We start from the raw sequence: 26660 nt of genomic DNA, 5'->3' as shown, positions 1-26660 counted from the left end.
GGGTAGTTATAAATGAACTGACACCACTCAGACGTATGTAGCGCCCATTCTGAAGGAGCTTGGGTTTTGATGAATTTGCTACACAGGATATATGGACTGTGGGGAAAAGAAAGATTCAATGCAAAAATAGATCAGTTTTTGACCGGGTGGAAAAGTAGAGTTTTTATAGCTTTATCTTTTCCCATGGTCTCTAAATAACATATATACAGTGGAACCTTCACTAACGGACATTCCCCGACGGGGGGGGGGGGGGGGGGGTAGTACACTTTTCTGATTGCAGGTCCCGTGGGATAGGGCTTTAATGTAATTCACTAGCGGGCAGTAAAATCAGGCAAATTGTAATTTATTATTGTTTTAGTCACAAACCAAGAATTCATCATATTCAACTAAGATTATGTTTAATCCCAAGGACGGGTTGATAAATACAATTTAAAAAAAATCAAAAATTATTTAATATATATATGTGTTTTTAAATTACGTGATTCTCATGAATTCCCGAGAGATCTGTCAAGGGAATTTGTGAGTGTTAGTAGACATCCGTACCCGAATCGGGATTCGAACCCAGACCTGCACAGTCAGAAGCTAGCTCCGTCACTATTGGACTGCCAGGGGAAAAATTGATCATGACTTTTGTCCCAGGATGGTGAATTTGAATGATAATGTGTGCAGGTTTTGTTTGTTGATGACGTGAACATTGTAACACTGATAATGTTGTTATGAATGTTTTCAAGTTCTTCACACTTACTTTAATTTAATCTTTATTGTAAAATACAGGTAGTGCACGTATCATGTATGGGTAAAACTAATTTGTGGGTTTAATGAAGAGAAGAAAAGTGATAAATTTTTTCAAACTTTATTTGTTAATTACGCATAATCGTCGGTAAAAGTGATAAATGTAGTGAAATTTTGTCGATTTTTCTTTATCGATGCGATTGGTGTTTATCCATAATCACCGGTGCATCCCTTTTACACGGTAACATATACACTGAAGAGCCAAAATACCTGGTAAACCTGCCTAATATCGTGTAGGGCCCCACGAGCCCGCAGAAGTGCCGCAAAACACGACGTGGCATGGACTCGACTAATGTCTGAAGTAGTGCTTGAGGTAATTGACACCATGAATCCTGCAGGGCTGTCCACAAATCCGTAGGAGTAAGAGGGGGTGGAGATCTCTTCTGAATAGCACGTTGCAAGGCATCCCAGATATGTTCAATAATGTTCATGTCTGGGGATTTAGGTGGCTAGCGGAAGTGTCTAAAGTCAGAAGAGTGTTCCTGGAGCCACTTTGTAGCAATTCTGGACGTGTGGGGTATCGCCGTCGGAATACACAATGGACATGAATGGGTGCAGGTGATCAGACAGGATGCTTACGTACCTATCACTTGTCAGAGTCGTATCTAGACGTATCAGGGGTCCCATATCACGCCAACTGCACACGCCCCATACCATCACAGAGCCTCCACCAGCTTGAACGGTCCCCTGTTGACATGTAGGGTCCATGGATTCATGAGGTTGTCTCCATACCCGTACACGTCCATCAGCTCGAAGCCGAGACTCGTCAGACCAGGCAACGTGTTTCCAGTCCTCAACGATCCAATGTCGGTGTTGTCGGGCCCAGGCGAGGCGTAAAGCTTTGTGTCGTGCAGTCATCAAGGGTACACGAGTGGGCCTTCGGTTCCGAAAGCCCATATCGATGATGTTTCGTTGAATGGTTCGCACGCTGACATTTGTTGATGGCCCAGCATTGAAATCTGCAGCAATTTGCGGAAGGGTTGCACGTCTGTCACGTTCAATGATTCTCGTCAGTCGTCGTTGGTCCCGTTCTTGCATGATCTTTTTCCGGCCGCAGCGATGTCGTAGACTTAATTTTTTACCGGATTCCCGATATTCACGGTACACTCATGAAATGGTCGCACGTGAAAATCCAAATTTCATCGCTACCTCGGAGATGCTATGTCCCATCTCTCGTGCGCCGACTATAACACCACGTTCAAACTCACTTAAATCGCGATAACCTATCATTGTAGCAACAGTAACCGATCTAACAACTATGCCAGACACGTGTTGTGTTATATAGGCGTTGCAGACCGCAGCGCCGTACTCTGATTGGTTCCATATCTCTTTATATGCATACGCATGCGTGTACCATTTTTTTGGCTCTTCAGTTTATATATTTTGACATTATGCAAGTATTAAATGTAATAGGGAACATTGCGACCTAAGCTAAACTTTGTATAAATCGGAAAGTGTATAATAAGAAATTGTTGTTTTCATTTGAATTAGGTGCAGCTTTTAGTAGTAGCCCGGGACTTCGTTATTACCAACACAACTGCAACAGAAAAACATGGAAAGTAAATTAAAAAAAAAATTATAATATGAAATGTTTGAAGTTACTATTTTCAATGCTAATATCAAAAGATATTATTACTCACCGACTATTTCTTGGATTTAATCCACATTTCTCAGCTTATAGATTATAAAAAGATTACAAAAAAATACCACATGCACATACCTGTGACACTAAACAACACCATAAACGAGAGATAACTCATTTAAAACAGCAAAATAAGCAACTAAATGTAGAAAATCTGCACGTTTTATGTGATGATGTCATCTGCAAAGAAAAAAGCATTTAAACAGTGACGTCGTGCATGCGCTCCCAGACCACGCCCTCTAAGCCATGCTGCAACAATGACTTCAAAGGGATTAAACAGCCCTTATTCCTTGCGACACTAGTCTATCTTCTCTCTTAACGGGTGAACTGCATCCATTTTGTTCAGGAACCTAGATACTTGCAACCGCGTGTAATGTTGAGCAGGTGTTGCCATTTCTTTCTTCCACATAACAAGTACGAAATAGCAATGAATGTATAATGGCTGCAATTTCGTGCTGTTTGTCGATACGCTCTGAAAACGACACATCTATTGCCCGGCCAATCGTCTTTATTTCTATTTCAAGTTATCACCAGAATGATTTCACATAGAATTCAAACATAAATTGCCATAACAAATCGGGAAGTATTAAACATTATTATTTTTTTTATAACATACAACAAATAATTCCCATGTCTACAGAAGAAACAAAATATTCAATTCTCTCTGTAAACACTTCGAAAAGATTTAATATGACGAATGCATATATATATATACACACACACACATTGATTTTCTATGCATTAATAATGAAATGAACATGTTGATACGTGAAGAGGCATTCATGTAAATTTCACATATTGCACGAAATCTTACATATTTTGCTCTAACCAATGTTATTCAAACTTACTAAATATTCACATATGCATTTGAAATTTCCTCTCCTATTACTTTTTTTTTATAAATGAGGTGAATAGAGGATTCTTAAAAATGAGACGTCGAATTTGAATAAACGTGGATATAACATTCTTTAGAAATTTCTTTAAATTTATGAGGATAAAATATTTAATACGGAAAAATTCTGAATGTTTCTCTTGGTAGAAAAATTTATAAATTTTCGAAGTATTAATATTTCTCATAGGGAACAATTTCCACTCATGAAGAATGAATATTTAACGATGGGATTTTTCTTGTGTATGAGAGTACTATGCAAAAATATATTTTCCTTTGTTGTGGAAATTTTTGAGCCGAAGCGAAGTTCATGCATTTTGTTGCATGAATAACTCCCGAATGAAATTTTAAGATGCAACCTTTAAAAAAAAACTGCAACGAATATTTATGTATGAAATGAATATATGCACTTGTGTGTGAGTATTTTTTTCAAAAATATTTAGGGTTAACAATTTTGAGTAAATATAGTTTTTTTTAATCAAACTGGCTGTAATATATTTTTGTATTGTATTTATTGTACATATTGTATTTTTCCGAGGCATTTCGATTGAATCCTTTGTTTTCCCCGCACTATAGAATATTGTGCAACAAAGTGCAAATTACAGGTTATGAAAGATAAGTTCTTTTCTATATACTATTCATAGAGATACGTCAGTTTCGCAAAAAAAATGTTTTAAAATCAGAAATTTCGCATTTCTTCCCAAAAAACATTCAGATCAGAAATTTCGCATTTATCCACAGTAATGAATTCCAAATGGCAAATTTCACATTCGTTCACTGAAAAAACACTTCTCGAATACATAAAGCATAGCTGAAAAACAAAAAACCCGGCCGTATTACTGGAAAAGTGTTAAAGTACTTAGTTGAAATCTAACGTTGTAGTAATATATCCCTCCTTTCCCCTAATTTATCCTTATTTTTCAAATGCTTTTCTGTAGAATTTTTTTTTCCCGAAATTCCAAAAAGTTGCATATACAGTCGAGTACACTTACAACATAACCCGGATATAACATAAACCGTGAATATAAGATGCCCATAACAAATATGGATGTCATATATTTCAAAAATACAGGAACCCAATTAAAAATGCGATTGCTCTGTGGATATAACAAACCAAAAGAATGCCAAAGAAGTCAAGACGACTGAGAAAATGATCCGGATATAATGATCCGGAGCGGGTGATATATATATATATATACCTTGACGTTTTCTCCCAAAAAGACCTAAATGTTTTCAATAATTTTTTCACATTGCCGGAATAGTTATATTTCTCATCAACAGATTGGACTAGGACGCATTCGGCGTGTCCGACCTTCGGGAGCGCTCTGGTGTCTGTGTCAGATGGGGAGCGGGACGCGACTGATAATAAAAATTTAAAAAGGGTCTAGCCTCTGGCGTTCACCCGGCAAGTGAGAGGACATTGGTTCGATTTCCCACAAGACCAGTTGAATTTTCTTTCTTTATTGCATTAAATTTCGCACCAACCAAGTGTTGAAAACCTCCATATGGACAGTGGAGACTGACATCATCCTTCCATATGAGTGAAGTGCAACGACTGAATGTTTGCATCGCTGTAGGCATGTGGTGAAAGTTCTTAGTAGTAAATAGACCAAGGAACACGAATTTTACTATTTTTTTCACTGATGACATAACATGATCGTCCTTGCAGAAGAGACATAGAACTATCTCATTACATGCGGAAGACTCAAGGTCCGAAAATTTACTGCAATTTTTTTTTTTTTTACAGTTTCTGAGCGAAAGAATCATTCTCTTAGCAGTGAAAATTGAATCAAATCACAAATAAACGCAGTAAAAAAAATAGAAAAAGAACAAGTAATTGAGAATGAATAGTACTAATGAATGATGGTTGAGACATAACTGATCAGAGGTACAAAAATTTACCATAATTCATCAAATCTGATCGAATCCACAAAAAAAAAAAACATAAAGTCATTTGATAAAACATCGAAAATACATCGAAAGAAAAATGGTCACACCATACCAAAGAAAGAAAAATTCCTGCTTTTGATTTCCACCCATTCCGAAAAATTCCTGTTCTTAAAATAAAATCAAATAGAAAAATGTTAGAAAATTTTATTTTGATCTAAATTTTTCTTCTCTTTTTCCCGCTACGAAAGATATGAAAGTCAATAGTTGATCTTTTTCTTTGTAAAACTTGATTTTTTCGCTTCTTATATATATTTTTGTATCACAATTTTCTTTCTTTTCGCCTGGTAACATTGTTCTCGGATGAGAATCTGGGATTTTAGACAGCAGTTCATTATTTCAGTCTCCCACTCGCTTAACAACTCCTTGGAAATAAGAAAAAAATATATATAAAATCAATATCGAATGTGACGAGGAAAATTCTCCAAGCTTCCACCATGTTTGTTTGTTTTTATCTTTTTATTCCTATTTTATCCGTTATTTTTGCTCTTTTATCTTGTCTGATATAGTTCCGATGGGTTTTATAATGGAAAATTTTCAACGTGGAATTTTCATCGTTCTTCCACCTCCTTGTCTTGATATTTCCTTTGAAGGGATTTGCTTCCTCGTATAACTATGTTCAAGGTTTTATGTTCGGATGACGACTGGAATGTGTGTGTGTGTGTGTGTCGAGAATGTTCTCAGAAGTTATAAGTTACAACATATGGATTAATAATAGATTCTTTTCCCTTTATAGAAGCTGCGTTATAACGGAGCATAATGACGATTTTGATCGGAATCAAGAATTGCGAGTTTTATCCTTGAAAAATCCTCTTGGGTTTCTGGAAATTTACTTTGATTTGTTAAGGGACGCCGTATTGACGGACATGGTTTAAACTGTAGTCACAATTTTTGGATAAGAGATCAACACAGATTGGTTGAAAATTCCGTGTCGATCTATCATCAAAAAAGTGTGTCTATGCTTTAAACCGTGTCGGTGAATACCGCAATTGACTACGCGCGGGGGTACTTCTTTGAAAATACTGTGGTTTCCACAAATCCAGTGGGGTTTGAATCAAAATACTGTATGAAATAAAGAAATCCAGTGAAATTTCTGAAATATATCTAAAACTTTTTGAAATATTCTAAATTATGTCCTCAAAATTGGATCATTTCAAGTACTTACGCCAAACATTGTACGCTGAAAACCCCACAATTCATTGTGTGGTTTCAATGATGAATAATTGAAATAAGTGATCAATTTTGATACTGTATGTTTCTATGTCGTTATCTGTGCAATGAACTAAAAGTTTTAAGGTACATAAAATATTCACTGAGATATGGGAGTTTTCGTGAAACAATACGTGAATTTTCACAAAAAAATAGTTTTCATTCAAACAGCTGTAAAATATTAAATTTTAAACACATGGCCAAGTTCCTAGTTCATTGCACAGCTAACGTTATCTTAAACACTGTTCAATAATTTCAGGAGAATATCTTATAGCATAGTTTTTGAGAAATTATGTTTCGCGTGGAATAAAGTAAAACGAAAAAACTAATCTGCAAAAAAACACGTTTGAAATTGTTTGTCGCCTTCGAAAAACCATTATTCCAGAGGATTTAAATCAGCCATAACTTTGTTGTTACTTATTGTATGTACAAGTATAAAATAGTTTTGGATTTTCTGTGTAAAACATTGTTCCAAATGAATTTATAAAACCATTTTCTCCACAATTTTCGAAAAATCGTCATTTGAACGTAGTAATGTCAGGGGATTTACTTGTTCGATCTAGGATTCATATGAATATTGTATTCAACAGTTCCAGTAGTTGATGAATAAAACATTTTCGAGCTAAAAGTTTTAAGTTTGGATTCAGTTACACTTTCTCATACGGGAGTTTTAGCCTCATTAGGAGATGTTAGTGGATCTCAGATTGCGGATCATTAGCCCCTTTAAGCGGTTTTTAACGTTCCCTTGACCCGCATTATAACTACCACAGTGGATACTGTGTCGGAAGTGAAATGAAGTGATATATGATATAATCGAAATCGGGTGAAAAGGCCATGGAGCCAGGGAGATATAGGTTGTTGACTGTTGGACGAGAGAGCATGTTGAACGCTCTGGTTTGGTATCTATGTAAATAAATGTCATTATAAATCATTCCCGTTGGTTTTTGGGTATACTTAAATCGTGATATGTCAGGCGGCCAAGCGAAGCTGATATTACTAAAATCTCTGTGAAATACCATAAGTGCCACAATTTAACAAATTTTTTTTTTGAATAATATTTTTTTCCGAATTTTGTGACTGATAAGTGCCACTCCCCCGGCCCCCCCCCCGCACATCAATGAGAATATTAATTTAAAAAAAAACAAAGAAGAGTACTAACCTTTCATATTGTCAATAGAGTATGCATATTTCTATACTGCCCCGAAGGGAAAGAAAAAACCCGTCTTTCTTTTTATATTATCAAACTTCCAATAAAGGCTGACTCCGCCCACTGACAATTGATCTTACAAGTTAAGGAGTGGTGAAAAACATCTTACAAGGAGAAGAAAATGCACAACTGGGCTTGGCATTGCCGAAATAATAAGGTTTTTAAGAGAAGCGCAAATATCTCAGCATTTTCGAAATACAAGGCATCACGCAAAGCGAGATATCTCGTCATTCCTACTGTAAGATTTAGACTGATATTTATGGAATACGGTCATTCTTTGGTTTACGAACGTCTCTGTTTCAGAACGATTCGTTTTATGAGCATCAAGAAGAAAGGTTCGGTATAATCTGGGTTTACGAACACGCGAAACGGTCTAAATCACGAAAGAAGCATATTTCAGAGAAATCTGAGACTAAATTTTCTTCTCTCGATAGAATTTGGTTGAAGAATTACAATCAACGGCTCGGTTTGTGAACAATTCGCTTTACAAACAAATCAAAACGATTCTGTTTACGAACTAGTCTTGGTTTACGACCACACAAGCCTGAGAAAAGCAACAAGCATTTTACAAACATGTAAACCGGAATAAATCCCGAAAAAACATATTTTTGATGTCTGTGGGCCACACACTGAATTTTGTTTTCTTCATTTAACAGAGAGTTGATTGAGAACAATTGAATTTCATCAGAGTCAATATCACCTCCGACCTCCAAATATGACTTGTTCACTATCCCATGAATCAACAGGACATTTCAGACTTTAAGAAGCTCTACACCAAAGAATGTTTTTCGCCGTTCTTTTGTAATAATATATTCATAGAATTAACAAACACTCAAAGAATTTTGAAAACATTATTTTAATGCCCTACATTGGCAAAGTTTGGAAGCAAGTGTCGTCTAGAACCATGAAGATGACTCCCAGCGATTTTGAGAGAGTTTCGTCACTAAGATTATAGGTGACAACGAACACGGCACTGTCATAATTTCCATAGAAATGGTTATTTTTGCAGTGGTTTTCATTAATTTTAACGTTATGCACAGGAGCTGTTGTAAAAACCCACACTAACAATTTTCGGGGCACCAAGAACGGATCAATTCTATTGACATAGAATTAAACTATAGAAGAAATTGTTTTGATTTGCGTGAGTTTTAAACAATTTTTTCGGTTTACGAACGGATTTGAGGAACGAATTGAATTCATAAAGCGGGGGTTTGCTGTATTTAGTGAAGTAAATTGTACAAGGTGCCCTATCAGTTCTAATGTGGTTTTTATCTCATCAAACTTTTGTCGCAGAGATATAGTTTCAATTTAAAAAATGATGAAAGGGCGTTCAAAAATTACCCTGTGCCAGTTTTGAGAGTGAAAATACAGTGTGTAACCAAATAAAAAAAAAATCTAAATTTCTATACGGTCCCCACCCGTCCTTTAACTTCTAATTATAAAATTATTTCCCTATCTCTCCTGAGGCTTACAACAGAAATTCCAAGTTTATAAGTGCAATATTCGTTGAGATATTCGAATTCAGAAAATTCGAGGTAAATTTGCGAAAGGACAGCAAAAATGAGGGGAAGGAGTGTTGTCCGTTAGTTTTTGCTGTTGTTTCATAACTTTTATCCGATTTTTGAATACAAATATCTTGGCGAATGCTGCACTCTTAGAAACATGGGATTTTTTCCCCGTTTTCTTCGGGATAGACAGGACAACAACTTCCTAATTAGAAGTTTGCAAAACAAGAGGACCGTATAAAAATTTAGTAGATGTATTATTTTGCTACACACTGTATTTCTGCTCTCAAAACTAATACAGGGTACTTTTTGAACTACTTTTGAACATTTTTTTTGAAATTGGAATCATACCTTTACCACGGGCGGTTGATGAGGTAAAGGCCGCATTAGCACTTACAGGACACCCTGTATATATACTCCAATAATTCCTCATTTCAGCTCACTAAAATTATACGGCGTCATACAAGAATTTACATACAGAATCCGAATTTAAGTTCGTATTTTTTATTTCCGGGGCTTCAGTTATTCCCGCCTGTATTTTGAATGATGGAATTCTTCACCTGAATACTCCGTAGAATAAATGACACCTTGAAATTCCGTGGAAATGGGCCGAGAGTTTCAAACAATTTCCCGGAGAAGCTTTTAACAAACTTTTCATAATCTTTGATTCACTTCCAACTTTTACCCCCTGTTTAAAGAATATTATTTACCGTGTCCCTCAGCGGTTTTACACGATCCAAGTCAAGAGCTCGTTTCTTTTCTCCTTTACTGGGCAACCCCGACAGATATTTTGCGGAGGTGGAGTTTACGGCACAAGTCTATGTGAAAGGCAACAGCAAGTTTTCCCGTTCTCTTCTCTCGAAAGATGTTCTATTAAGAGCGCGTTGTCTCCGCAAAGATTCCTCGAAACACGGCGCACTTGCGGATTTTCCCACGGCGGATTACGTGTCACTCAACGGAGCTGCTTCCTGCGCAAAAGCCCGTGTATATGTGTGTGTGTTTTCATGGCATTAATTTAGCTACATATTCTCCGTGTATATAGTGGAGAATCGCGTCCTACACACGCCAACCAACTCCAGATGCTACAGCACATCCCGCATTAAGTAAGCAAACTGCACACGGGGACTCTATCTCTCTCTCTGAAAAGCGATGGCACTAACTAGACGATCAAGTCGAGCGTTTGGCACTTTAGTCGAAACACATATATTAGTTAAGGAAGGATGGCACACAGGAATGGTAATAAACACCGTCGATACGAGGCACAGAAGCGTGAAACACATAATCCCGGGTTCTATGACTGCTAATAATTCCGGCGTTGGAAAAGGAGATCTTAATGCTCTTAGAATTACGTTTCACATACCGATGCTCCAGCGATTTTTACCTTCGAAAAAGCTGCTGAAATATAACTGAATAACGGAAAGATTCTTTTATGAGTCTCCGGGAAAGCTCAATTTAAATATCCGACCGAGAGCACGAATATTACGCGTATAATTCCATAGCAATCCTATTGTAAATCTGTACTTTTCGTCCAGCTACGTTTTATCGAATGAAGTTATGCGGATTTTGTGATCAACGAAATTTGAATGAAATTATTAAAAATGTACGAATCAATGCCTCAAGTTTTTCTGAAATCATAGCGATGAAAAAGTATTCGCTATTAAATTGCATGTATTCGATCGTGAATAGTTGATTTTTTGGGTTCTTATAACTGGGTCGAGACCCTGTGTTGGGTTGTTGAAAAATGTCTATAAAAATATGAAGATACTAGTATTGAAATCTAAAAAAATTCTATTTGATGTCTTGGTAAGCATTGCCTATGAATCAGTTTCTTCCCGTGTAAAACTCAAGGTTACTCAGGAAAATAATAAATTTTTTCTACATGAATTTAATAAATACCATGCATCACAGCGGCAAGGGAAATTTATAAATAAAACATTAGGGACAGATGGATCAAAACAAACATTGCCATTGGGAAGAGATCCAATTTTAACATCAAATAATATTCATACTGATTTCATTACAATGTCAAACAGAAATGACTCTTCACATCGAAATAATGTTCCTGCCTTATATTCATTTAATTATTACCCTCATTCTATGATTTTTTTCTGAAATAAGTTATATTGAAGTTTCGAATATTATATCTGATAATATGCCGTGGTAAAAATTGTTGTTCTATCATTAATTCGAAGATACAGAGAGTGTTCCCACATAATGTGGTTCCTTGCATGACTCAACTTTTACTGTTTTGTACTTTTTTACTTAATTTTTTTGACTTCTTCAACACAACAAAATTCTTCTCTGATAATCTCTTAACATGGGTTTCTACCAAAAAAATAATTGCTGAAACATCGTTATTAACTTTTACTCAATTTCTCTATGATAATGTTGATAAAACACACAAAGTAATAGCCGTATTCTTAGATCATTACACTTCACTCACAATTTTAAGTATAGATGGCAGCACTGCAATATCAAACACAACACTAGCTATACACACTCAGACTGTTAGGTGCACTCACTGTGTCCCAGACTCTGCCACGAAGCTGGACTGGAAGAGATCTCGGCAACCGGATAAGTCCGGTGGCAGAGCCCTTGGCGTTTATTCAGCCATATTCTTGGATGTAAGAAAATATTTTGGTACAATAAATCACGATATTCTTCTTTCGAAAATGTACTCAGTAGCCATCAGAGGTGGCAAGCACAAACGATTTGATGAAATCATGTTTGAAAAATAGGATCCAATTTGGTTCAATACCTCTAGTGGATCATTACTTGCATACATAAACACCGTATCATAAGCGAAGCAGATACTTTTACCAAAAATATCAATGTTACAAAAGTCATTTATGAATATTTGAAACAATAAGAGACCTAAAACATAACCCTGAGGCACTATCCTTTTAATTAATAAAGGCGTACTGTACGTTTTTTACAGTACGCCTTTATTAATTAAAAGGATAGTGCCTCAGGGTTATGTTTTAGGTCTCTTATTGTTTCAAATATTCATAAATGACTTTTGTAACATTGATATTTTTGGTAAAAGTATCTGCTTCGCTTATGATACGGTGTTTATGTATGCAAGTAATGATCCACTAGAACCAAAAAATAAATGGCAATCTTTTGAAAAGTACAAATACATGAAATTTTCCCTACGAGATGATCCTCCTCACCCTATATTGAATCGATATACCATTCTAACCAATGCAACTTCATTTTCATGTAGTTGTTTCTAAAATGTCAAAAGTATCAAATATCTCGGTTTCTACTCCGATAATTATTTGAAATGGAAATCATATGTAAACTTTCCGCATTGTGAATTGAGATACAGGATTTTCAAGTTTTTTCATCTGAAAGGTCTTGTTAATTCATCAGAAATTTGTATTTTTCATGGTTTCCATCACGCATATATTATTTTCTTTGCATATATGGGGGTGATAACAATAATAATATTCGTCCTGTTATAAGTAACCTACAAAAAAAAAAAGCAATTCGACTTGTATATAATGACTATAACACCCCGCCTCAAATTCTCTTTCGTTATGCTGACTTTTTAACAGTTCTCCAAATATACTTATTTAAAGAAGCAATTACTCTATACAAAAATAATATAATTTGCCCATTGGAACTGCGGTAAATCCGCGTAGACCAAATTTTATTTACTCTATATCACATGCACACAAATATATTCTACAAAAACACTTTATTTCATAGTGCCGAGGTTTTTCCAATTCAATACCATGTGTTATGCAAATCATTGCTAATCTACCTCATTTCAAAAGAGTGGATTTCTCTGCATTCGATAAGAGAGAATCACCATTTTTTTGTGTTTTTCCGTTCTGGGAATGCAAATTTGTTTTGAAATGACTAATTTCTGGAGTAGAAGTATATAAATGTAAATGTGCATTAAGCACATACTTTAATACATTCCTTTTACAAACTATCAATTATCTTCGTCTCAGGGGTATAATTCTTACTTAATAAAATTCAATAATACGCAAATTTTTGAATTTATCCTATTTGTAACAGGTATGTAACAACATACGCGAATCTTAATTACAATAGTAGATGTAAATTCTCAACCCACTCACCATATTGATGCGAAGTCGATGCAATTTTCCGCACTGAAGAGGTCAATCTCGTGTTAATTAATTAATAGATAAAGGTGATTCTTGTTCGACTTACTATTAGGAGTTCGATCGGCAACGTATGAAACACTCTCGGATACCCCTAAAATGGGCAATAAACCAAAGAATCTTAGGAATGCCTTCACCAAAAATCTAATTTCAAGTTAATTACCCGTGACATTAACGCGTCTTTTAGCTAGAAATTCAACTCATGCTAGAGGATATACGCAGATGGGAGAAGGGTGAGATGTTCTCTCACAAACATCGATATCATAAGCGATTATTTTACACAAAATAGAAGGGAAAACTGTACACAATCGGGCCTCGATATAGCGATCCCTGATTTAGTGCCAGGAATTTCCAGTGAACAAATCCTACTAGTTATAACGATTAGAACGGCTCCAACCGTGATAAATTATAATGCCAAGATAAATATAGCGCCAGAATTCAGCGTTACATTGGGGTTCGACGACATTTCTGGGTAAATTTCGATATTAAAAAAATGAAAGTTCTATATTATTTTGTGATTGGAAAAAGAATCTCCATGATTCGCTGATTATCAGAAGTTTTTAGTACTTCATTCAAGAACGTTTATAAAAAAATTCCTTTTCTTAAGAAATGCTTATGTATAGTTCATGATATAATTTCCATCATTATACAGATTTAGAAGTTCATAAAAAGGAAATTGCAAGAAAACTAATCAACTTGCAAACTGTCAAAATAATAATCTCATTTATCTCAATCTTATAATCTTATTTTCATCATAATTATGATTACGTATCTGTAAAACAAGTAAATAACGTACTTCATCCTTTCTCTAAGTATCGACTTCACGATAACTAAACACTATCATGTTTGATGGTGAGAACGATTCATGTTGATCAATGATAGAAACTACTTTTAACAACAAAACAAGCTTACAGTTTATAATAAGAGCGAATCATGATAACAAACCGCCCTGAAGGCACATGATAAAAACGGCTCGTGTTAAATAACACATGGGATTAAAGATGAGAACGGCTCACGATTAACAGAGCATACTCGGGATAAACAGCGAGTGAGTGTATCGAGGGTTGTTTATAAATAATCTTCATGATAATAACATGACAAAAAAATTACACAGATAAAAAGAAAGTCATAATTACAGAATACTTCCATCATAACAACGACTCAAAAACAAAAATAATTTCATGATAACAACGACTCATAAAAAAACAATTTCGTGATAAAAAAAAAGCCTCATAAAGAAACAGCTGCATTATAAAAATGACTCGTAAAGAAACAAGTTCATGATAATAACGATTCGTAAGGTAACAATATCATGATTAAAAAATTATCATAAAGAAACAATTTCATGATACAAAAAAAGCTCATAAAGAAACAATTTCATGATACAAAAAAAGCTCATAAAGAAAGTTTCATGATACAAAAAAAGCTCATAAAGAAAGTTTTATGATACAAAAAAAGCTCATAAAGAAAGTTTCATGATGAAATACGCTCATAAAGAAACAATTTCATGATGAAATACGCTCATAAAGAAACAATTTCATGATGAAATACGCTCATAAAGAAACAATTTCATGATGAAATACGCTCATAAAGAAACAATTTCATGATGAAATACGCTCATAAAGAAACAATTTCATGATGAAATACGCTCATAAAGAAACAATTTCATGATAAAAAAGGCTACGTACCGCTTCGTCCTTTCCCGATTCTCATCCTTATCGAAATATTCCCGTTTCGTCCGATCTCTTCTCACCCCTCCCCTACCTCGATAGAGTATATTTGTCAATCAAGATAAAACACCCTGTGGTTGAACACTGAAAGAAATACGAAAGTGATTGACATATAACAAAAACTTTATCACATAGACAGAGAATTCATAGAAATACACTCTATATTAGATACCCCAATCGTGTTGAAGTGTTTTGTGTGTGAGACGCGGTGTCGATTCCTCGCCTATTTCTTTCGTAATGGAAAACCAGACCAGACCAGAATGGACAAAAATTTCGTAATGGGAAAAAAAAAAACCACCAACTCCACCATGAGCAAAATAACTTTAAAAAAAAATCGATTATTTAAAAATCACGAGCATCTTAAATAAAAACTAATTCAAACAAAATTTGTGGGATGGAAAAATTATGCTATGGTTGAGTTCTTTTGTTTTCGTAATGCAAATACAGTCGTTTCTTTTAAAATAAAACTTGCTTTTATTTACTCATTTATTTTATTTATTCAATTTTTTTTGGTTGAGAATGACTAAAAATCGATTGCAAATGTCTTTCGATGTGCACAATCAAACAACATTAACCCTTTAAGCGTCACTGACGAAATACCTCACCTCCTTAATAGCCTGTTATTTTAGCATTGACAGGACCAGATATCTTTTAGAGTAATTTCTGAATGCAAAACTTTTCCCTACACCTCTTATTTTGCACCTGCTGAAAATCGAAAGGAAGCAAACTTCAGTAAAAAAGATAAAGCATTTTTAAGGTGGCTTAGTGCTACCTGCTGTACTGCTTAAAGGGTTAAGCTCAAAAATTGCATTAAACTATTTTAAATTACTTTCCATTCAAAAAATTTCGAAGTTATTGGGAAAAAAGTTACTGCAGCTTTAAAATTATTCTTTGATTCAAAGCTAATTCTAGCTCAAAAGAAATTAAACCTAATACCGCCTGTTTTCACCCATACAGTATATTCGCTAAACGGTGATACCACTACGAATTTATCATATTTTCTGGTGTTTAATGCAAAATCTCGCTGTTCGTAATCCTAATAAATTTGATGGTTTTGAAAATGAATCATTATGCATAATCGTTTTTGAATTTTGGGGAAAAACTTACTCGAAAAGGAGAAATTTTAGCTCCATGATAATAATTAGTTGCATATTTCATGATTTTCGATAAAAAGTAAAATTTTTCCTCGCTGTTTCAATCCTGCTTCAGACTGGTGTTTGCGGTTCCTGCCTTTCGATGTGAAAATAGTGCGTCCGTATCTCCGATTCTGGGAACCCGCGTCGTCTCTGATTGGATAAAAACCCGAATTTCAAACTAAAAAAAGTTGAAATTTGCGTAGGTTTCCAGAATCAGAAATACGGGTGCACTATGTTCACACCCTCTGACGAGAGTTCTTAGGGCTATGATTTTTATGCATTAAAAATGGAATATAGTTACTGATTGGTAAAAAAATCCTGATATTCCGGTTTTTCAACTAATCAGCAATGATATAGAATTTTCGGAGCATATAAATACTAGCCCTTCAAAGACACTGGTGTGTAGATGTAAAAAGATTAATCATGTGAATCGGTGTCGGTGATGGTAACTCGTGGGAAAAATTGGCTAAGATTGGTAAATGGGGGAATATTTTTAGCGTTTGGGGGAAATTTTGATAATTTATCAAATAACAAAAAAATACTTATTTTAATTTTTTGCGATGCTTTTCTAAAGCTAAATACCGTACTTGTCTTGGTATTTTCCACCTATAGATGACAGCACATTAATTCTAGATTTGTAGGGAAAAACTTACTCGAAGGGGAAATCATTCAGGGAAATTTTGGCTGAATGAGATTAGTTGTAAAACGAAGAATTTTTTTGTTCATACAATAACTAATGGTTAAAAATAATATAGATTGCATCAACACTTCTCATTATCATATTACTTTGTTAAAACTAATGTTATTTGAGAGAGGAATGAACAAAGTTTTAGGACATATTTTTCGTTTTATAGGACATATTTAAAGTTTTTTAAGAGCAAAAATGCAGTTCTTATAGAGCATATTTTAGAAGTTTTTAGAGCATAAAAATCCTAGCCCTTGTGATGAAGCGCATTATAATATGGTAACTAAAACTCATGACAATGAAATATTTCCATTATAAAAACTCATTAATTACAAAACTAGAATTTTCAAAGAACAATTCAGTGAGCATAATGGTTCTTGCTTTTGAAAAATTCGTGTGATTGAAGAGCATTGAAGTGGCATAAGATAGTCACTGCACATCATCATCATCATCATCAACAATATTATTCATGCATGCTATTACAGTAAACCTCGAATAAGTCGTCGTTTTTCTTCAGGCCTGTCCAACTTTCATAGACAACAATGTTATTAAACCCTCGTTTACTCGTTGCTAATTTCGGTTAACTCGTCACCTTATTCCTCGTCATCATGGAAAAGTTTAAGATAGAGGAACAGATAATTTCTATGGCTTCCTTTAAAAAATAGCTTGTTAACAGCATTTCCATATGCTTAAAAGTCACCATAAAAGTCTTATGTACCAAACCAGAGCAGTGCAAGTAACTAAAGGATCACCACCAGCGACTAAAGTTTTTGAAACAGTAGGGGCTGTTACAGCTAGACCTGATTTCTGCATGGGCCCCCACTAATTTAGGGCTCCAAATTTAAACAAATTGTCTTTGCTGAAAAACCCGACATTATTTCCCGAAGTTGAGGTCTTCTAATGTGTGCTTTTCCCTACCCCGGTCCCTCCATAAGTCCCTCAAAAGGTACCCTGTGTTTGAGATCACCGTAAGTTAAGTAATAAGTGCTCTAGAAATGTAAAAATTTAAATTTTTTTTCTTCTGCAATCTATAAATCTTCTTATTATTGTAATTTTCATTCATATTTGATAAATGTTATATTACTTTAAATAAATACGATTTTCTCACTATTACACATTAAAACTGTCGGCACTTAAGTCGTCACTCCGCTTAAGCCGTCATAATTTTTATATAAGATAAGGTGACGACTTATCGAGGTTTTACTGTATTTACTGGTATTAATATTCATAGTCAAGATTTAATCTTCGAAGGCAAATCCTCGTAATTGAATACGTGCAAACGTTGATACCTGCTGCAACATCTCCATCAGCATATATTTCACGATAACTATACTTCATCGGAACGGAGGGAAAAAACAACACAACACTGTTTTCTGAATATAAAATTTTAATAATTCTTCCCGTAACTTTTTTCTTTTTGCATTATCAGTACAAGAAAGTAACGTTTTTCATCCATTAAATCTATGCATTAATTAAAATGCATGTTTCTGAAATGTTCATCCGTGTATGAACAAATCGAGTTCGGTAAACAGTTCACGGGCAAACGTTCCCCGAAGATGCGCTTTGAATAATTCATGAGGAATTTGCTGATCTCTAAACAATCGAAGCATTTTATTGCACAACAACGCGATACGGTGTATAATAATTAAGTTATCATTTCAGTAAGTCATGTTTTTTTTATTATTATTATTATCATATCCACATTCTTTTTGATTAAAAATATTTTCCTGGAAAAATTGCTTTCTAGCTTATGAGTATATAATTGTTTTTGCTTGTTTTTCATCGTTTTCTTAAAGAAAATAAATTTATGTCAATTTTTTTCCCTAATAAAAATAACGTATTGTTTTGAATTCATAATTTTCTACTTGAAAGATTTGATTTTTTTTAAAAAAATTAATTTGTTTTCCACATTTTAGTTGATAGATATTATTTTATGATAGCTGCCATTACGAATCGGATGTAGGAATTTCGCAATCTACATCAGAATTTTAGATCCGAAATTATTCAGTTGTAGTGGATAAAATAAAGTAAATCTCGATTATCCCGCTCAGTACTATCCGGTCTGGTCTCTTGGCGCCGTGACGTCACCAAAACATTGAAGCTGTCGCCAAACTTCGGTAAGTTTGTTGCCGATTCGACGAGATTTACAGACGAATGCGTTAATTTCCATTTTTATGTAAGATAATGTCTTTACAGGCGAAAAATGACGTAAGCTATGTATATAAAATTGATTTTTTTCCCTGTCTGTCTGTGTGTGAGTATGCTGAGTGAGTATATCTATACAAATATACAATTTTAGATCGATCGTTGCCAATTTTACATATATACCAAATGGGACCCGTCATGAACGATAAGCTACTTCAAAAGTTCGTCAGAGCAGGCTAATGCCCGAAATGGACAAAAAAAAACAAAAAAAAAACTGTTAGACAATAATGGTTTCTGGGCCTCAACAATCACTTTCGGAATGTTTATTTTAGTTACCGTGGTTCCCCCTAGCAATGCGTTTCAGACGCCTATACAATGGTTTGTCAGTCCTTCAATGCGAGTATTATGTATAATAATACTCCGTACTATGATAATAATCGTAATAATAATCGTGCTCTGTGTCTTTATAATGGTTTGCCACTTCTTCAATCCTACCAGTAATGAGAGCTTTTTGAATAGACGTCAGAATCATCATCAGCATCACTTTGAAGGTCAGGCAAAAGATGATCCCTCATAGAAATCAGTGTTAAAATTGCCGATTTTACTGTAGAAATGCGAAAACTTAGTGGAGTTTTGCGCCACATCAATAATTTTAAAAATTTGCATTAGATTCTCGATTTTTGAAATATTGAGTTCGCTTAAAGATATATGAAGCCCAGAAAATTAAATATGAAAAAATTAGCTGGACCTACTTTTGAGTTGGATATCCATACACAATAACAATGATTTTAACTTTTTATTTATATCTTCTCAAGCATGAAAACCAATGTCTCTTATTATCTTTTGATATTAAACTGCATAAATTCGTATGGTTTAGGTTATTTTAAAATTAATTATGGGCCAGTAAAATACATCGAAGAAATTCCACAGCTTTAATTGAACATTTTTTGAAGCAGAAACAGGCAGATGGATAAGTTCGAGAAAGGAATCGAAATGCCTAGCGCGCCTTAAAAAAGGGAAAACAAATACAGGGTTTAGGGTGAGATAGATGGCTTTTTCTCAGCCCGAGATATCACGGAAACAGTTATTTTCTGGAAAATAACTGTTTCCACAAATACAGGGTGTTTCAAAAAGAATCAACCGATTTAAAATGCGTATATTACGAAAAATATTGAACATAAACACTTAATATTAACTTTTTATTACATGGCTAATCATAAAGTTTTTTTACAAACTAAATTGAAGGTGCGCAATCTGTCAACCTTGGGATGCACGGCATATGTCTATATACGGTAGTCGAATTCGTCCCAAACTTTTACGAGTACGTTTGCTTCCACGGCTGCTGTTATGCGTATCTTCAGTTCGGCAAATGTAGCTGGAAAGGGGAGGCCCATAGTCTATTATAAACCCCCACAAGAAAAAATCTTACACTGTGTGGTACGGCGATCTTGGAGGCGAATGATGTTTAACTGAATTTTCAGGTCCCGTACGGTGGATAAATCGTTTAGGAATGCGATTGTTCATACCTTCTCGAACCAAGCTCCAGTGTGGTGGTGTCCCGTCTTACTGGAAAATGAAGTCATCCGAATCGGTTTCTAATTGTGGGAAAAGCCAATCTTGACAAGTGGCGGCCGATGGAAGAGCGTTAGCGCTAGCTGTCGGCAACTGCGTGAAAGAAACTCGAGATTTCCCATTTTCTACCTATACATTATTCGATCGAAACGAATTAAAAGCTGAATATTCATGATTTTTTTAATCGGATGTTTCTTTTGAAACACCCTGTATATTCATTTCTATGTTTCTTTAAATCTAGGTCTGTTTCTTTCATGAATAGCGCGGGAAGTCGCCATATTAGTTAGTTTAGACACGGTTTGTATGTCCCTCAAAGAAAGAGGGCGATATCACGTGATGCAAAAAGCGTCATTGAAGATAACCTGGGCACGGTCGGGAATTATAGCTAGTCTATAATTAATATAGGGTATCTTCCTTCCATTAGACCTGGACTCATGCTCACTATCTATTGTTGGACACGTTGCCTGGGGAAGTGAGGACATTATTAGACTCGGCACCAATTCAATCCCAACTCTCAATTTTTAGTAATTGCGGCTATTATTCACTAGTGGTTGATTATGCATGGTCTCTCTCTCGTCCGGAGGGTCATTTATTTGCTACTCTTTTGCCATGTCATCATTTATCAAGCGCGATACCCTTGACGGAGTATGACAACTTTTCTGGAAGCCGCGACGTACAGTATGAGAACCACTGGATTAAATCAGATGACTACCCTCTTAGTCGCAAACCGAGCACAATTCTGTTCAATCGTGTCTTGACGTGGAAAACCACAGAAAATAAACTTCGACCGAAGCTTATTGTACCGCCGGTGGGGTTACATTACCACGTTCCTCGCAATGAGAGTCTGTCTACACCAGTGTGAAAACTTTCTTCCTTTCGAACCGAGCACAACTCCGGTCTATCGTCGTGGACCAAGCCCTGTGGGTAACCAGTTTATATTCCCTAACCAACTTCTGTCCTTATGGGGGAACAGAGTGGGATGGTCATGGTCGGTTTCGGGGGTCTATCGTCATGAGCAACCGTGCCGGAGGTGTGGTGCATGTATACATAAGAGCCTTAGTGCATATTCAGTGCTATGCGTGAGTTTTTTAGTGCTCCCATAAATATTTTTCAAACTGTGTATTGATTGGATATTTGTACTAACGTTGTAGGTCTGTTGCTGTCTTCGGCAAGACTTTTCAACGGGAAGATCGGCTCGAATTCATGCCTTTAAGGTGGGAACCAAAAAACAAATTTAACTTCAGCCGACCAATACTGTGCCGCCGGTTGGGGTCTGCAAACTGGGTTCTACTATTACGAAACTCGTACATATGCCTCTGAGAAATTTCTAATGATTCAGCTCATGTCTGTACGTACGTGCTGTGTGAGTGTATGTATATGCATGGCCCTAGTGCTGTCCCTGCGGAAAGCCTTTTTCTAAATGGAAGACCGGCTCGCATTCAAGCCTTGAAGTCAGAAAACTAACTTCAGCCGACCGCCACTGTGCGTCAATGGGAATCCAAACCTAGATCCCCACGGTAACAAACCCTCACGATGCCCACACAACTTCTGAAAAAAGCAAATTTTAACAGGTATACTAAACACTTTTCTACCAGGCAATACAGATTGGGGGGGAGGCAGAGCCGTCATTTCAACTTTTTCGGGGGGGGGGCAAAGAACATGTACTCAATAGCCTCGTTCACATGTGCAATAAAACATCTCGGGAAGTTCCCGGTAACGGGGATTTTCACTACAAACCATTCACATGGCATTTAGTTTATGCCGGTAATCCCCCCCCCCCCATCTTTCAGGAAGTCGTCATTGGTTACGTGGGGTGAACGGAAGTGGTTGATGCAAGATGCCTGACGAAGGAGCTTACAGTAGTTTTCGCGGTGCAAAGGATTATGGGAGAGAAGGTCGGTGTCGACCACCAATCCACCCCAAGAAAGATGAGCTTTTTTGGTGAGCGCGTCTCTCTCACCTTTTTTTTTCCTACCAGGGGGAAAAAATAGCCCTGCCGGTAATTATCACCAAAGCGACCCCCAATCTTGCACATGTGAACGGGGTTTAGGTATGTATATGTATATATGTGTGTGTGTGTGTATATATATATATACCAATTTTAGTGTATTTTCAAAAGCCGGGGGCAACGGCCCCCCGACCCCCCACCCGCAAATGTCGGGCCTGGGGAGAATCATTTCGGTTAACACTTTGAAAAAACCATTGCTATAAAATACCGAAAGAAAACAACTGCCCAACGACAAAAGGTTTGCCGCTCCCTTTAACCAGCCATGTAATGAAAACATATTTACCGCACATTCCCAACCATTTTATAGGAAGTAAAAATATAGGTCAACAGCGTGCTTTGAACCTACTAGAAAATACTCATTGGGGAAAAAAAAATCCCCCCCTCCTACCCAAATAAAATCATTTCTTTAAAAACCGGATGCGTATATACACACACACACACACACGGTCCTCTGGTATTGAGTGGAGTTTTCTTTTTCCCGCTTCTTCCTTCCATTTGACCTGGACTCACGCGCGATATCTATTGTCGAACATGATGCCTGGAAAAGCCTGGACATTATGAGCAGGATATTCCCCAGGAGAAGGCTTTGAACAAACGGAGCAAAGAAGGAGAATGTTGGGGGGAGGGGTGGATATTGGAACGATCCAGAAATGGACAGCGAGGAAAATGGAATAACATACGGACCTGAAAATACGTGACTGAAAATTCAAAAGGCAGTTTTTTTCCCTCTCCCGTATATATTTCCTAAGGAAAATAAAAAATGGAGAAGAGAAAAGAACCTTTTCGGGAAGAAAATTGAAAACTTTATTTGGAGGTAACCTTACGATATTAACTCTTTATTCTTTTTTCCCCTCCTTGTTTAGGATTGAATAGGGAGGGACCTGGGAGGGACCAGTAGCATACCATGTCTTATATATATAAAATTTATTCGTATACAATATATTATCATAAAACCATAAAACAGTGCACGTTGCTTAATGCGATCACACATCGGGAACTTTTTTGTTAATAATAATAACCGGATGATAAATATGTCCGCAAAAGAGTTCCGTTTGTAATACGGTGACGATACATCACGTCTCGTCGAACGGGATGTAGTAAAACCTCCTCTTAACGGACACCTTCCGGATGCGGTCACCCTCGCTTTTAAGGACAAATAATAATTTCCCCTCGTACAATAAATTTCAAAGCCCCTGATTAACGGTCACCCGTCATTTACGGACAAATGTTTTTGTTCCAGTGGTGACCGCAAAAAAGGGATTTTACTGTATACGATAAACAGGTGTCAGTAAAACCGGACGACTTTTTTTTTTCCCCACATACTACTCGGTTGTAAAGTGCTCAAAATTAGGTTTGAGGGGGCAAGCCACATCAGATAACCTTCAGGGCCACATTTGGTCCGAGGGTCAAGGGTTTACCATATATGGCTTAAAGGGTGGGTTGCAATGAATTCCTTGAAAAGGAAATTTTGAGTTCTTATCCTTCGAATAGCATTGCAATTAACAGAAATTGATTATAACAACATATAAAGGTATTTTCCTTCGAAATGTTTATTTTTTTAATGCTTTTTACATTAAAATATTTTTTTTTCGTCTGGGGGGACGCACGAGACCCTATGCTCTCTTCCGCGTACGTTTCTGATCACACCAATATGCGTTAGGAGGTAAGGGGGCAGTGCTGACGAAATTTTGCTGATGGGGGGGGGGAAAGGGGGTCAGAGTTTTGCTGACAAGGGGGGGGGGAGAGTCAAAAATGGATAAAAATTTGTGGACGTAATACTTGAATCGCTTCTAACGAATTTTTCCCATGTTATGATATAGTTTCTTTGCGGTCTTTAAAAGTGATAACAATACCTGAACGATAACATTATCAGTGGTTATAATAACGTCGAGACTGTATAAACAATGCTTTTTTGCAGTTTTTTTTGTTATTTTTTGGATACCGTTCCAAAAAACTATTTTCTTTAAATCCTATCTTTGTAAATATTTCTCCCTTTATATATACATTCTGGTCCCCCCCCCCCAATACCTGTTCAATTACCGGATTTTCTAATCGGCATGGGATCTTCCGTTCGTGTCCTTATCATTACCCTTACTTTATCCATGCATTTTTATCTTCCCCCACATCAACGAGCCTTGTGAAGTGACTTGCTTGGTCTTTCTTAAAAAATTATTCTTTTCACTGATTTGTTCTTCTGAACTAATTATACAAGCAACTATGAACTTCATAGCACTATGAACTGAAGCAGCACAGAAACTCAGATAAACTCCTTTGTTGGCAAAAGCAACTTCTGTTTCATTAACTGTGGTTAGTAAAGTACTGCATTAGCAATGTCACATTAACAAGTTATTGAATGGGAAGACAATAAATGAAATTTAAACAAATATTATACAATAAAAAATTAGTTTAACCTGATGTAAAATTTTCTATATCAAATAATAAATAATTCGACAGGTAAATTTAAGTGTTAACAATAATTCGATTTGGTTATTTGGATAGTTAACAACAAGTGTATATTCTATTTATTTTAATTTTTATTTTTGTGTCTTTTTCCTCTCCCTTCTATTATATTATTAAAGACCATCTTATATCAGCTTTTGGTTGCAATAACTCACTCTATAATTTAATTAATAAATATATTTACACCTATTGTGGGCCGATATACTTCGTTCTTTTTATCTTTCTTCCAGGTCTAAAGAAATAAGAAGATTTACGTGTATCGCAAGAACAGAGATGCCATGGGGTCGAGAGCATTTTACTAGCTTTTAGCTACTGCTCTCTTCCCTGTCCCAGCTTTCTTCATCACATTATGAATTAACTGTTCGACCGTGTTCATATTCAAACTTTTTTCTTTCTCTACATTTTTTTTCTTCAAATATTGTAAAATATGTAATTTAATTGTAAATTCAAATTTGTATAGTATTATCGTAATTGACTGGGGACAAATAAATTATGTTATGTTATATTGGTTTTTATCGCTGTGTTAGTTCGTCAGAACGTCTGAGAATAATTTCTCTCATTTATTTTTGCCGATCCACAAATTATTTCTATTCAATTATTTTTTGCCGGTCCGCATATTATTCCTTAAACTTTTTTTACTTTTTCCCCCGGTCCGCGAATTATGTCTCCTATTTCCGCCGCTTCATAGCTGGGGGGGGGGGGGGGGTCATTGAAGTATTACGTCAGCATCGGAGTGGGGGAGGTGGTTTCGGATTTGTTGACTTTTGATGACGGGGGGGGGGATTTATGGTTGCTTACGTCATCAATCACCTTTTTATGACGATATGAAATATTCCAAGCTGCTGGCGAAATTTTGCTCACACGGGGCGGGGGGGAAGGGGCTCAGTGTATTGCTGATTTTTGCTGACGGGGTGGGGGTGGAGGGAGTCAAAAATGGCTAAAAATCTGCTGACGTAATACTTGAATGTCCCCATAGCTCAAAAATCCGGAGTTGTATCTTGCAGATCTGACGCAACTTGTGAAATTGTATGCCACAGAGAGTGTGGAAAACTCTAGCAATATGTGTACCGTTCGGCCATTGCATGCAGCACCTTTGTCATGTCGTAGAAGTGCACTAGTATTGACTAGGCCATGACAGGAAAGCAGACATACGCACAAGAGTAGATAAAAATTTTCCCTCTGTATGTGCTGATGTGGCCTATACCTCATCGGCCGTCCGTCGTAGAGGTCGGATTACAATTTAAAAAGTGCTCAGAAATTACCCTGCACCAAAAAATAAAATAAAAATAAGGCCGTATATAAGTAATTTTTATACGGCCCCCGTCTTCTAACTCCTAAGTTGAAAGTTGTTGCCCTGCCTCTTCTGAGCCAAACAAGAGAGATCCTATGTTTGTAACTGCAATATTCGCTAAGCTATATAAATTCAAAAATCGGGGAAAAATTATGAAAGAACAGCAGAATCTAACGCTCCTTTCCCTTATTTATGCTGTACTTGCTCATTTTTTCTCAGATTTTTGAATTCGAATATCTCATCGAATATTACACTTAGAAACGAGGCATTTTTTTGTTGCCTCAGGAGAGACAGGGCAACAACTTT

Source organism: Pholcus phalangioides, unplaced genomic scaffold (assembly GCF_987345545.1).
Source record: "Pholcus phalangioides strain wild (caught in Gottingen) unplaced genomic scaffold, Ppha-v1.0 ptg000003l_1, whole genome shotgun sequence".
Classification (NCBI taxonomy): domain Eukaryota; kingdom Metazoa; phylum Arthropoda; class Arachnida; order Araneae; family Pholcidae; genus Pholcus; species Pholcus phalangioides.
The sequence above is the reverse complement of the archived record's forward strand: the minus strand, read 5'-3'. Positions refer to the sequence as shown.